This window comes from Mytilus edulis, chromosome 4 (assembly GCF_963676685.1).
Source record: "Mytilus edulis chromosome 4, xbMytEdul2.2, whole genome shotgun sequence".
NCBI classification, from domain to species: Eukaryota; Metazoa; Mollusca; class Bivalvia; order Mytilida; family Mytilidae; genus Mytilus; species Mytilus edulis.
In genome coordinates this window covers 96,397,381-96,409,755 of record NC_092347.1, presented here as the reverse complement: position 1 = coordinate 96,409,755, position 12,375 = coordinate 96,397,381, and the positions used below count along the sequence as shown (strand labels likewise).

The 12,375-nt window shown below is 30.5% G+C and overlaps 1 long non-coding RNA gene across 1 annotated transcript; it reads right to left on the bottom strand.

Moving 5' to 3' along the window:
• Positions 1-5,141: 5,141 nt before the first annotated feature.
• On the bottom strand, positions 5,142-8,779 carry LOC139521139 (uncharacterized). Its single transcript, XR_011664011.1, has 3 exons — positions 8,715-8,779; positions 7,035-7,119; positions 5,142-5,302 (listed from the first exon to the last, which is right to left on the bottom strand). It is a non-coding gene; the product is annotated as an uncharacterized lncRNA (long non-coding RNA).
• Between the last annotated feature and the right edge of the window lie 3,596 nt (positions 8,780-12,375).

Below are 12,375 nucleotides of genomic sequence, written 5' to 3'. Positions count from 1 at the left end.
TTATCTTGGAACGTTTATGAATTTACGAGTTTTATAGAAAAATATCACCGGAAATAAGACATGATATCCCGTTTGTTATGATAATTCAACAGGGACAGTCTTACTCTAAAACAATATTTTTGCATCTATGGGAGGACTTTATGAATAACATGTGGTCACGGAATCGGACTTATAATTCATTAAGTACATAGATTATGTTTATTGAAATCGAAAACGTCAATACAAATAAAAGGTAGAAAGACTTTTCCTCTAATGTCCGAGATCCGTCAAAGGATAAAAAACATTTTAACAACAGTTTTGCATATGCTGTTTGTACATTTCTTTACAGGTACAGCAATATCAATGAAGATCTCTGTATGTTAGGTACTTAAGACAATGGTATCTTCAGGATTATAATTATAATTTGTTCGTATGTTATATATTATTTATCATTAGTACATTATTTCTTTATCATTTGACTATTATCACTTACGTCAAAAGGAGTTGAAACTGGACTAAACGGTAAAAGATAATGATAGACACCAACAAATATAAGACCATGAATACAATAACACGTTATTAAGATGATAAACAACATCTGTACCTAGAATATGAACTCCACGACCATTGTGTGAGCGGTATAGTGATGTATGAAACAAGGACGTTACCTTCCCTAATTAAAATGTTTCTGTCATCTTCAGACATGACTAACATTAATGAACTCATTTTCTTTGAATATAAAGATGTATAAATAGTTTATGTCTTTCGGAAATGTTGTTAATAATTAAACAACGCGTAGTACGACTTAGATTTATTTAATTCATAGTAATGATGTGGGTGTTAAATGATCGACATTTATATACCATCTTATAATTCTGCCATCAATATATTCGTAGAAGATAGGATATATAAGCCTCAGAATATTTTCATAAATTCACAAATTAATTTGACAAGAATTCGCATTCGATAATGTATTTTAATGTATTTTAAGTATTAGTCAAACTACAAAAACTACGGACTATGATGCAGTTAATAGTATTAGTTTCATAGTGTGCTAGTGACTTAATACGGTATATATGGGGTCAGTAAAATTCTACATGGGGTGAGAGCAAATTTATCTTTCCGACTTAATTAATATGTAGTATTAAGATTAGTAACCTATCAAAGTGAGAAAGTCTTCAATACCATTAACATTAAGAAACTATTTCCATTGGTCATACAACTTTCTACAGACTTTGGACATGTTGAGTTTCATATCAATCTCCAAAATAAATTGCCATATATCCAAATTTGGGTCCAATCACAATTAAACCAATGCGTATAAGATTATAACATATAACATTATAAGGGGAAATCGAACCAATTCAAAAACGGTTTAGACATGCAGAATACCCGCCATTTGTTTTTAAAATATACAAGTCGTCAAAATTGATATCATGTATCACGTAAAACGTTAAATATTTCTCCGTGTCATAAAAAATATATTAACATGATATTTTAACCAACTCAATCTACGTCAGAAGATTCTTTTTCATTCAAAATCAAATTATAACTTCGGGGGAAGTTAATCAACATGTCTTTTTACTTTTAAGAACGTTTTAAATAGCAGATTTGATTCAGCTTTGATTTGTTTTTACATCTTCTGCGTTTCTTAACGTCTATTCTAATTACTTTAAAGATTTTGCAAACGACACGATGTTGCTCTCATCTGTATAATTCCGGTTTCAGATTATCACTGAGGAAAATAAGAATCAAAAGAATGACAGCCATACGATCAAGGACAAAAGAACGACTATTAAGGAGGCTCGCGGGTATAAGATTTTTAGAAAAAAAATAAACATTATTTTATCATTACAAATTTTATTTATTACCCTAAGTAGTTGTTTCTTTATCACATGGTACAAAAATCATTCCAAAACATCAATTCGTGTTGGCCCCAGGTGACTTTTAAAATGTAGATATCATTCAAAAAGCTCCAAATTATCTCCCTTTGGTGCAAAAATGCCATTTTTGGCATTAAAATTGAAATTTCTTTCTTAACTCATTGGTGACCTATATTTTTTATTGATTTTTTCGAATAAGCTGTACACAAACTAAATAATTGCAAAATTTAAGCGATTTCATTAATTTATAGATATAGGAAGATGTGGTGTGAGTGCCAATGAGACAACTCTCCATACAAATAACAATTTAAAAAGTAAACCATTATAGGTTAAAGTACGGCCTTCAACACGGAGCCTTAGCTCACACCGAACAACAAGCTATAAAGGGCCCCAAAATTACTAGTGTAAAATCATTCAAACGTAAAAACCAACGGTCTAATATATATAAACAAAACGAGAAACGAGAAACACGTATATATTACATAAACAAACGACAACTACTGTACATCAGATTCCTGACTTAGGACAGGTGCAAACATTTGCAGCGGGATTAAACGTTTTAATGGATCAAAACCTTCTCCCTTTTTCTGAAACAATAGCATAACATCACAACAAAGAAAAACATACGATAAAATATCAATTGGCAGACTTAACTCAATCAAAAAACGTATGATTAAACAATGAACGAATAAATTTGATCTGCGATATCTGAATACAAATGCACAGTAATTAAATATTAGAGACAAACATTCATGACCAAAAAGCTAACAAACAAATTCAAAAACAGGACATGACTGAGAAATATTTAACCAATCAATGTTCACTTTAGAAAAAAACCGGTTTTTTTATAATCTTGAAGTTTATACAAATGATGTAAGAATAAGTGAAAAATTGAAGATATTACAAATAATCAAAGTACTTTTTTTATTTCGATATTACCTACATTAGAAAATGCCTGTACCAAGTCAGGAATATAACAGTTGTTATCCATTCGTTTGATGTGTTTGGACTTTTGATTTTGCCTTTTGATTTTGGATTTTCCTTTTTGAATTTTCCTTGGAGTTCAGTATTTTTGTGTTATTACTTTTTACCACTATTTCTCCTATTAGAGCAACAGAAAAAAAGGACATTAACAAAAATGTATGCTTCTTTCGAAGGCAGATTGTGAGCGTAAATGAACGGTGACCCCATTATTTTTTATTTCATTTCTGTATTAAGTATAAGATAAAGTTTATTTATAGAAAAATATAGAGAAATCCTATTTTAAATAAAAAAAATTGATTTAGACCCGAGAGCCCCCTTAAGTTTCAACAAGAAGGTTCTAAGTTTATTTCTCTATGCGTCCGAGATGCTCGTTTTTAATTGATATGTCATATTTTAATAAATAAGAAATCGTTGTATTATTATAATAAGCTGGTTAATATTTATATTCAAACATTGTGTAATCAGTTTTTCTTTAACACTTAAACTTTTTATTGCAAGTTAATATTTTGTTCCCTATAATTCAGACACAGGGATTTTATTAAATAAAATTTTTAGCAGTTTTGTTTATGAATGCATTATTTATAAAGCTTACAATTTTTTTTTCTATGAATAGAAAAATTGATAAAGATAGTTCTAAACTATGCTGTAATTGTTAAATCATTGCGTCTTGCATTTTTCAGGATTAATATTGACTGACAGAGTCAAACAAGACTTAAATATTTCATTTATATTTCTTTTCTGTACTTATGTTATGTACTAAAATTAAAGATTGGAATTGTATAAAATCCTGTTTTTCATTGTTAATACGATTCTTTTGTTTTTATATTACAGTCGCCTCAAAAGAGATCAGGTGACTTGTGAATTGATGGCGCCAAATCAATGCATGCATTAATAAGGTATTCTGAAGTATTTGGTTAACTAATTCACGTGTTTCCTCCACTTTAATACTAATTTTTAGATTATCCCGAAATAATTCTTCAATGATCTTTTTGTAATACTTTCATCCGTATTAAAACAAATGGATTGTTTAGTAGTACCAACAAGTTAAAATCTGATATTTGTGGAAATTCTTATCGTCAATCATTTTTTTTTTTTGACAATATCATTGAAATAGCTTGGTTTTTTTTTTTACTATTGACAATTTAGAGCTAGATAAATCTTCATCTACGGTTGAAAATTGTTTATAAATTTCTTTTCGTATCTTATACTAAAGTAGAATAAATAATACCAGCTAATTGATATCTCTAGGTCAACTCGACCGTTTAATGAGTTCATAATACAAAAAAATAATCTGAAGATAAGACTTGACTCTCTTAAACTTATGTTTCATCAGTGCTGTCCGTTTCCAATAACAATTAAGCAGACATGGCAATTATCGAAGCATCGAACATTTAGAACGAAATTATGATTATCTGGACAATACAGGTTCCTGTTGATATGCAGTGGTTTGCAGCTGTATACATATACGAGGGTGGTAAAGGGTTATTTTCGTGCAACGTTTTTGGCCTTTTTATTTCACGTGTTTTCGTGTTTTGACGTTTTATTTCTCGTTTTCTCGTGTTTGGTTCGACGTGCGTGATTCGTGTTTCTTCTTATTTATTTTCCGTGTTTCGTGTTGGCACTCTAAATTTCTCGTGCTTGTCCGACAATTGATTAAGAAGTAAACTAAATACAACGTCAGTCCGGAGATTGTTTTAAATTATGTGTTCCCAAGATATTAATGGCTATCAAATTATTACTATGAATACTATGAAGATATTTTTTCAAATCATATGCAACCAGTGGACGCTAAGGGTTGACCACAGGATCTTTATTTCAATTAATAATGACTGGATGATCCCAAAGAACGTCTGAGTAATAACTTCTAATACTTTTTTCCTAAATATTTACAATTTAATTTCTCGTGCTTCGTTTTTCACGTTTTATTTTTCGTGCAACGTTTTTGTGATTTTTATTTCACGTGTTTCCGTGTTCATTCCCCCCCATAATTTCCATACAATTGTTTAGCTTAATCAATAGGAATCTATTAAAATTTAAATTGTTAAACATTGAAACAGAAAATATCAATTAACTTACATCAACACCAAATTCTCAAATAAAAAAAAAACAACCAATATCAAGGTATGCCAGTTACTGACGAATCTAAGAGTTGAGATGGGAAAATTAAAAAGTTGAGAGTCATACGTTTGTAGTTTCCATCCGATCTCGCTCTTTTATACTTCATTGTACGTATAGGTGTAGATATATATTGATAAAAAATAGCTATCAATTGACAAAGATATATATTACCTGTCCAAGAGTTTTCCATGTCTTCGAAAATTTCCCACGAATCATAGAAACAACAAAAACAAAATCAGTATGATATTTGAGCTGAACGTTCCAATATAGATACAAAGTTACTGTGCCTTTGACTGCGATATGTTGGCATGTTGATCTAATCGAATCAATATGTGCACCTATTTTTTAAAAGACAGAGAATACAAATATGACAAACTTAAACGTGCTACTACCAATAAATTATCTGAACTATTCGGTGTTAACTAGAATTTACAGTACAATAAAGGGTATTTTGTTTTTTGAGGATTTATGACTGTAGTGATGATGTAACAAAATCAAGCGTAAGAATTTCGAATAACTGTTAAATGTTTATTACATTACTACAGATGTGACTTCATATTAATTAAACTTGTATAATGACTGTTGAATAGCATATACTATGTTATAACAGTGAATTAGTAACTATATGATTATTGTGCCCCATACTATACATAGCCATCACTGAGATGACATTTAAACACACCAAGACAGCGACAGTTGTGAGTACATGGTTGGCATGGGCAATGATGAATTATTTAGTTATAATGTGTTAATTCATATATACTATCAAGTTTCCTTGACTGAGGGTTTATGTTCACAAGGTAGCATTCAAACCTTGATTTCTCATGTGTAATGTTGGATTCATCACTTCGTAAATTTTAAAGACGCAATCATGTGTTGGTTGATTGTTATGAAATATCTGTTTCAGGGATGATAGCGAATATGTTCCAACTGTTGAAACTACGAACCCGTCCCCTTTTCCCCGAGGGTGATCTTCCGAATTATCCCTTTCGAAGCACCTGCGATTCCTCAGTTTGGTGTTTGGTTCGTGTTGCTCAACTGTTGCTTTCTATGTTGTGTTTTAACATAAATAACATACAAAAAAAGAAAGCAATGAATTCGGTTGTTAAATTTGATATATGCCTTTTTGTGCTTCATTGTTAAATTTTTGTTTGTTTTTATTGTGATTAAGATTATAACTCAATGTTGAATGATGTACCCCTTTGTTACAATGCATTATGTCTGTTTGTTTTGTTCACGCATAGTTGTCAATATATAGGAAGTTGATGCGACTATTGTTCAAGTGAGAGCTTTAGCGCTATAAAACCAGATTCAATCCACCATTTTCTACATAAGAACATATCTGTTCCAAATCAGAAATATGACAGTTGTTTGATATGTTTGAGCTATTGATTTTGCAAATTGATAAGGAATTTTCCGTTTTGAATTTTCAGTTCAGTTTTTTTCTTTATTCTAATCTATTTTTGTACTGTTGTTAGCCTGTATGTCTTTTTTCTTCTTTTTTAGCCATGGCGTTATGAGTCTATTTCGACTTATGAGTTCAAATGTCCCTTTGTCATCTACTCGCCTCTATTTAAACACAAACAAATTCATTCATTACAATCACAGCTTGAAAATACTAGATTTTCTTTCACAGATCAATGTATTTTCAGACAATGACTTCATATTTATAACAATTACAACAATGAACATAAGTAAATATATCAATTATTAAATAGAGACCGCTCGAAGTTAACATTTGTTTCGGATATACCAATGAGTTACCCTAGTTCATTGGATTTCCATCATAATGACCATCCAAATAGTATTATGAATGCCAGTACAACTTATTTATAGCATAATTATAGAATAACTAATCGAAGAATTCAGGTAGAGAAAAATATTCAACGAGTGACCGAAGACCACATTAGTGCATGAATGGTTTTTATGTCACTGGGAAATCTATGTTATTCATTACAACGATTGTAATAACCCTTGTTAATGATAATAATACAGACAATTTTATTTTTGCAATTCAATATTAATAGTTTGTATAAACACAATGTTTGATTAATTCAAAAATATATTTACCGCCATCAAAAGCAGATATCACAGAGGTATTACCGGTTGATATGGCAAATTCACAGCTTCTCATACAGATGATTCCATGTGGCAACTTAAAAATATGATAAAGATAAATTGTTATCAAGCCCTTTGGACTACTAATGATTCTGTTTCGCATCCACATCAATGTATCCTGTTATTCAAGGTAAATTCACTCAGTTGAGATAAACCCGTTCAGCTCTTGAGGGGTATATACACATTCCCAAATATAACCGAAGGTGTTGACTATCTGTCAGATACCATTATTTAATTTAAGTTGCACTATACGAAAAATTGTCAGTTTAGTGACCTTAGTGATATTGAAAATAAAGGCGATTTTTCTACTGGCAATTAATGCAAACGAAATACTGAAAAGACAAAGTTACAATAAAAAACAAACAAGTGATGGTTATGACAATTCTCTGCCGCAAGAAACCAATTAAACACTAGAAGGCGTCATGTTCAATCAGATGGGAAATGACGGTTAACAGTTTGATTCGTCTATTATTTCGAACAAGTATAAAGGTACCGTCTAAAATAACTAAATGTATTTAGAGTATGAAACCAGAACATTCTGAGGAACGGAAGAGTTGCAACTGTATAATCACATATAAAAGACATACATACGAACAATGTCATTTGATAAATAAGATCTGAACAATCACTGAATGCGAAACCCTTTCAAACAAAAATTTAAATACCTTCATTTTTTAGGATAGGCCTTTCAAAATCAATAAAAGAACCAGCATGTATTTTTTAGACGAAGTGGTATTTGTAAAGCTGTTTGTTTGGACCAGTCTGAAGAGACGCGTCAGTTAGAAGTTCATCTAACAGTAAATATTTCCACGAGTTCAGTGTTTCTGATGAACAGAAAAATGGTTTTCAGTATTAGTTTTTTTCCATTAAATCCAATCTCTAAGACTAAGACTTGATAATATGAGTTTGTTTTTTCCACCCCACCCCCAAAAAACAAAAACATGTACAAGGAAGGAAATGATTAAGCAAAAGTCAGTAAAACATATTGAAATCGGACGACTTTAACATGTCCACTATATTGTAAACATTCACAGGTAAAAAATCGAAAACAAATCATTGAGAATAATTGTAGTTTTATTAACTCCTTTTAGGATGGTGCAGCCATGGTATGCAATATTACAGGAAATGTCTTCTCAATACCCCGTTCTATTAACAAGATTTAATCTCTGCTATCTCATCAAGGGGAATATCACGTAAGAATTGAACACAAATCCCTCCAACTAATCAGTGGCTTATATCAGAAGAGCACATCATGTCAATACCGAAGGAGGTTAAAAATAATTCTGCTCAACTCCCGCAGGATGTGTCTCGCTATTGAACTCGGGTTTTGTTTTAATTAGCACGCATGTTTATGTAGTACGCAGGCGTCCTATTTTTTTCTTATTTGAATGATTTTAGTTTAAACGACTCATTGACAATTCATTATTGTAGGCTGTTTCAATGCTACATCTTAAACATTTTCTGCGTATAATCGATATTTTTTATCGGACGCTTCCTGACATCATCACATCTTTACATAGCATACATAATAATAATTCATGTCAATTCAATGTATGTTAGAAAAAACATCACCACAGAAAAAAAAATGTCTAAACTGTAGAAATAAGAAATAAGAATGTTTTTGGTACTTACACATTCTTCCGTACAGGTTTTCCATTGTTCGATATACGTAATATTCCCACATGGTATGACACACTGAAATTGAAAAACATGAGGTTTCTTATTAAAATCGGAAATTGAGAGTATCGCCTGAAGAGTCCGAGTTTTCAATCATTTATAAGTCCATTTAATTTTTTACAGTTTTTCAATATTTTAACCAAATTGGGTTATTTTTGTCAATATACACATTAGATTGATAAGGCTATTTTCTTAGGTCTTTCCTAGATAAACAGCTCTTCAAAGGTTTCGGTTCTTACGCACTCATAGCTTTCAAATAGTCGGCTTTGAGCGTTCCTAGTGTTGGTAAATCAAGAACGGACGGATGAAATTTATGAAATATGGTTTTAATTTTTTATATAATCTCTTTCATTTATTTCAAACATGACATTTTATAATTCATACATCTTTACTTACAAAGACTAATTAAAATTGGATGATGACAATCACATAAAGATATCGTTATTGTTAATTACAGATAATTATCTGATCTACTCATGTTTGCCCTAAAAACTAAAAACTGGCATAAAAAGTAAAAACAACTTATTGTTCAATATAACACCGAAATTTAATTAAAAATAATAAGTCTGGAGCAAAATATGTTTATCATGAAGAAATTGAAGCATCGAGAACTTCAGGACCTCGAAACCTCATTGTTGATCTTAGATTTGAATTATTATTAAAATTCATGACCGAATAGTTATGATAATTCGAATAAGGTTTCCAAATTGTTGTATCATCTGACTCGGGCTTTAATCCTTTCCTGGAATTGTCCCAAACTGCATTCATTACTTCTTCATTCAGAAGATGGGCATGAAAACTCGATATTTCGTTCAACAGAGGTGTTAAATAATGATATTACTACACCTTTGACTAGATATTATACCTACACTATCAATTCTGTATCAAGAGATAGCTGTTTCCAATTCTCTGTTCCAGAAATATTTTCTTTCCAATCGATATAACATAACGTACTCTAATTGGAATTATGTATTTAATGATAGTTTTGCTCTTTAATTTAAGTTCAAGCAAGTGGAGGTGTTTATAGAAAAATGTATTTGTTTTTTGGATAATTAATTTCGATCAGTGATTATTCATCCAAGTTTTTGTGTAGATTGTAGGGTGTCTTTTGGGGACTTTTGATGTATTTTATTTACTGTAGAATGTTATTAATATTTTATACGCAAACTCTGTCTGTGTAATTAATATGAATGTATAACTTATGTTTGCAAAAAAGTATAAAATAGATTTTTTTCTATAATAGAGTCCACCGTTTATCCCTGGACGATGGATCATTGTAAACATAGGACCCCTTGTGTATACCTCCCTGGGTTAGACAAGGTAAATTATATTCAGGTTATTTTCAATAAATGTATTTCAAGTCTTAAAAAAAAAGGTTTTTGTTGTGTTTCACCAACACTTATTAGTCCACAAACAGTACATAAAATCATAGACTCAATACAGATCCTCATGACTACATGCATTGTAAAATTTTCTAGCCAGGTTAAAAAAAAGAAGCAATGTGGAGTATATCGAAAGTGTTACAGCATTAACTCCTACAAAAAAACTGTCTGAATTTAGTAAAATAAAGAATAATATGAAGACTACACAAAGGTCGTTTACATGACATAGTTTAAGGTGATTATATTTTGTTCGTAAAAACTTAAGTCTTTGTTAAAAAAAACGACCAGATCTACTTAATAGATTGACGATAGTTGTGATATTTTACAGATTAAAAGATGTCGTTCAAAATATTGTTTAATGTCTAGACAAGAATCTGCAAAAGATGAAGTAGCGACAGGGTGTATAGCTAATCGTGTTATCACTTATCTTTACGTTATTGATACTTCAACTGCATCATACTGATCGAATCTATAGACGGATTGAAACAGGAAATTGTGCAACAAGTAACTACGTGCAGCATACACAATTATTTTTAACGATTTAATGCATGCGCATATTTTGTCACAGAAGGGCTTATAGCTGTAAATCCATCCATCACTTTTTGTGTTCATTCTCATGTTTGTATAATGGCAAATGATATATTGGTTAACAATCTTATTATTTAAACTACGTTATGTTGAATAACTACGTTCCGAAACAATGGATTGACAGAAAAAATCAATGCGGGCCTCAATGTTCTAATATTTCCCTGAACAGTATAACAAATTTTCTTACAAGAGTAAAACAATTATTAATCTTATTTCTTGCAACGGATGAAATGGGTATCCTAATGAAATAAAAACAATATACTTAATAAGTTCAACATAGATATCACGATAAATATTTGAAATTACCATCATATCATAATCCAACAAACTAGACATTACTATTATGCATTCCTCTTGGCTTCTTATAACTTTTAGATACATTGAAAACAATTCACGAATGGGTTGATTGGTATAATGTTTAAGTATCGAAACTCATTACAAATTGCATTCTCTGTAATATAATTTTGATATCGAAATTACTTTTTAAATTATTTTGTAATTCTAAAACTGGCTTTAAAATACTAAATATTTTACATAAATACCAGGATTGAAATTGTAAACGCCAAACGTACATTTCGTCTGCACAAGACTTATCAGTAGAGCTCGAAGAAAAATAATTTAAAAAGACCAAAATAAAGAACGAAGTTGAAGAGCATTGAAAACATTAACTGAATGTCTCGTTTTACTTGGGACTAAAACTTAAAACTACATGATAATTGATACATGCATTTCTGCAATATTATTTAATCTACACAGTCGTTCTCAATCAAAATTTTGTTCAAACATTTATGAAATTCCTACAGCCATACCCACGTGCTTTAGATGTAACAGTACTTTACCAATGTTTTAAAATGGTTCAATTTCGAAAATATAGATTCCATGTGAAAAAACAGGATAATTTCAAAACGTCGCGAGGTCCTCCGAAACGAAAACTATGTCTCCCCTGCAAAGCATGTTTTACCTATAATGTAACTCTAGATTATGTATGCACATTACGTAATAGTTCAGAATATGTTAATTTACAGATCTTCACAAAAATAAGGCTTTAGTATAAATGCAAACTAGACAACTCTTTGCTAAGTTAGTTCTACGGCCTTCAACAATGAGAAATGTAGAATAAAAGACCCGACAAATGATTTTAAGTTTTTTCTGTACAACATCCATATTATCTTAGTCATCATAATATGAACGTGCACGATTGGCATGTTTCAATTACAAAAAAAAACATCCTACACTTTTTATATGGTAATTCTGAGAAATTAAAACTTAAGAGCTTTGCCAGATCTTGTTATTCTGTTTTCCTTTTGAGGTGGTTCTATTGAAATTTAATATTTAGAATAAAATACCTAATGGCATATTTACATATTACCCTTTACTCTAAAATATTCAATTAGCAATTAACGAAATAAAAGTGGGCGTCCATTTCATTTCTGTAACGTTTACAGCATTACATTTATCCCCAATTCAAAGGAAAGACGAATACATAATGTTAATAAATCACACGAAATAAAAGATGATACGATTTCTGTTCAATAAACCCGTTGAATGAAACAACAATACACTACATCCTAATTAAAATCACAAGAGGATTTAAAGTTTAGATTCTTAAAGCAAGAATATATATACAAAACAATGCAAATTCTTAC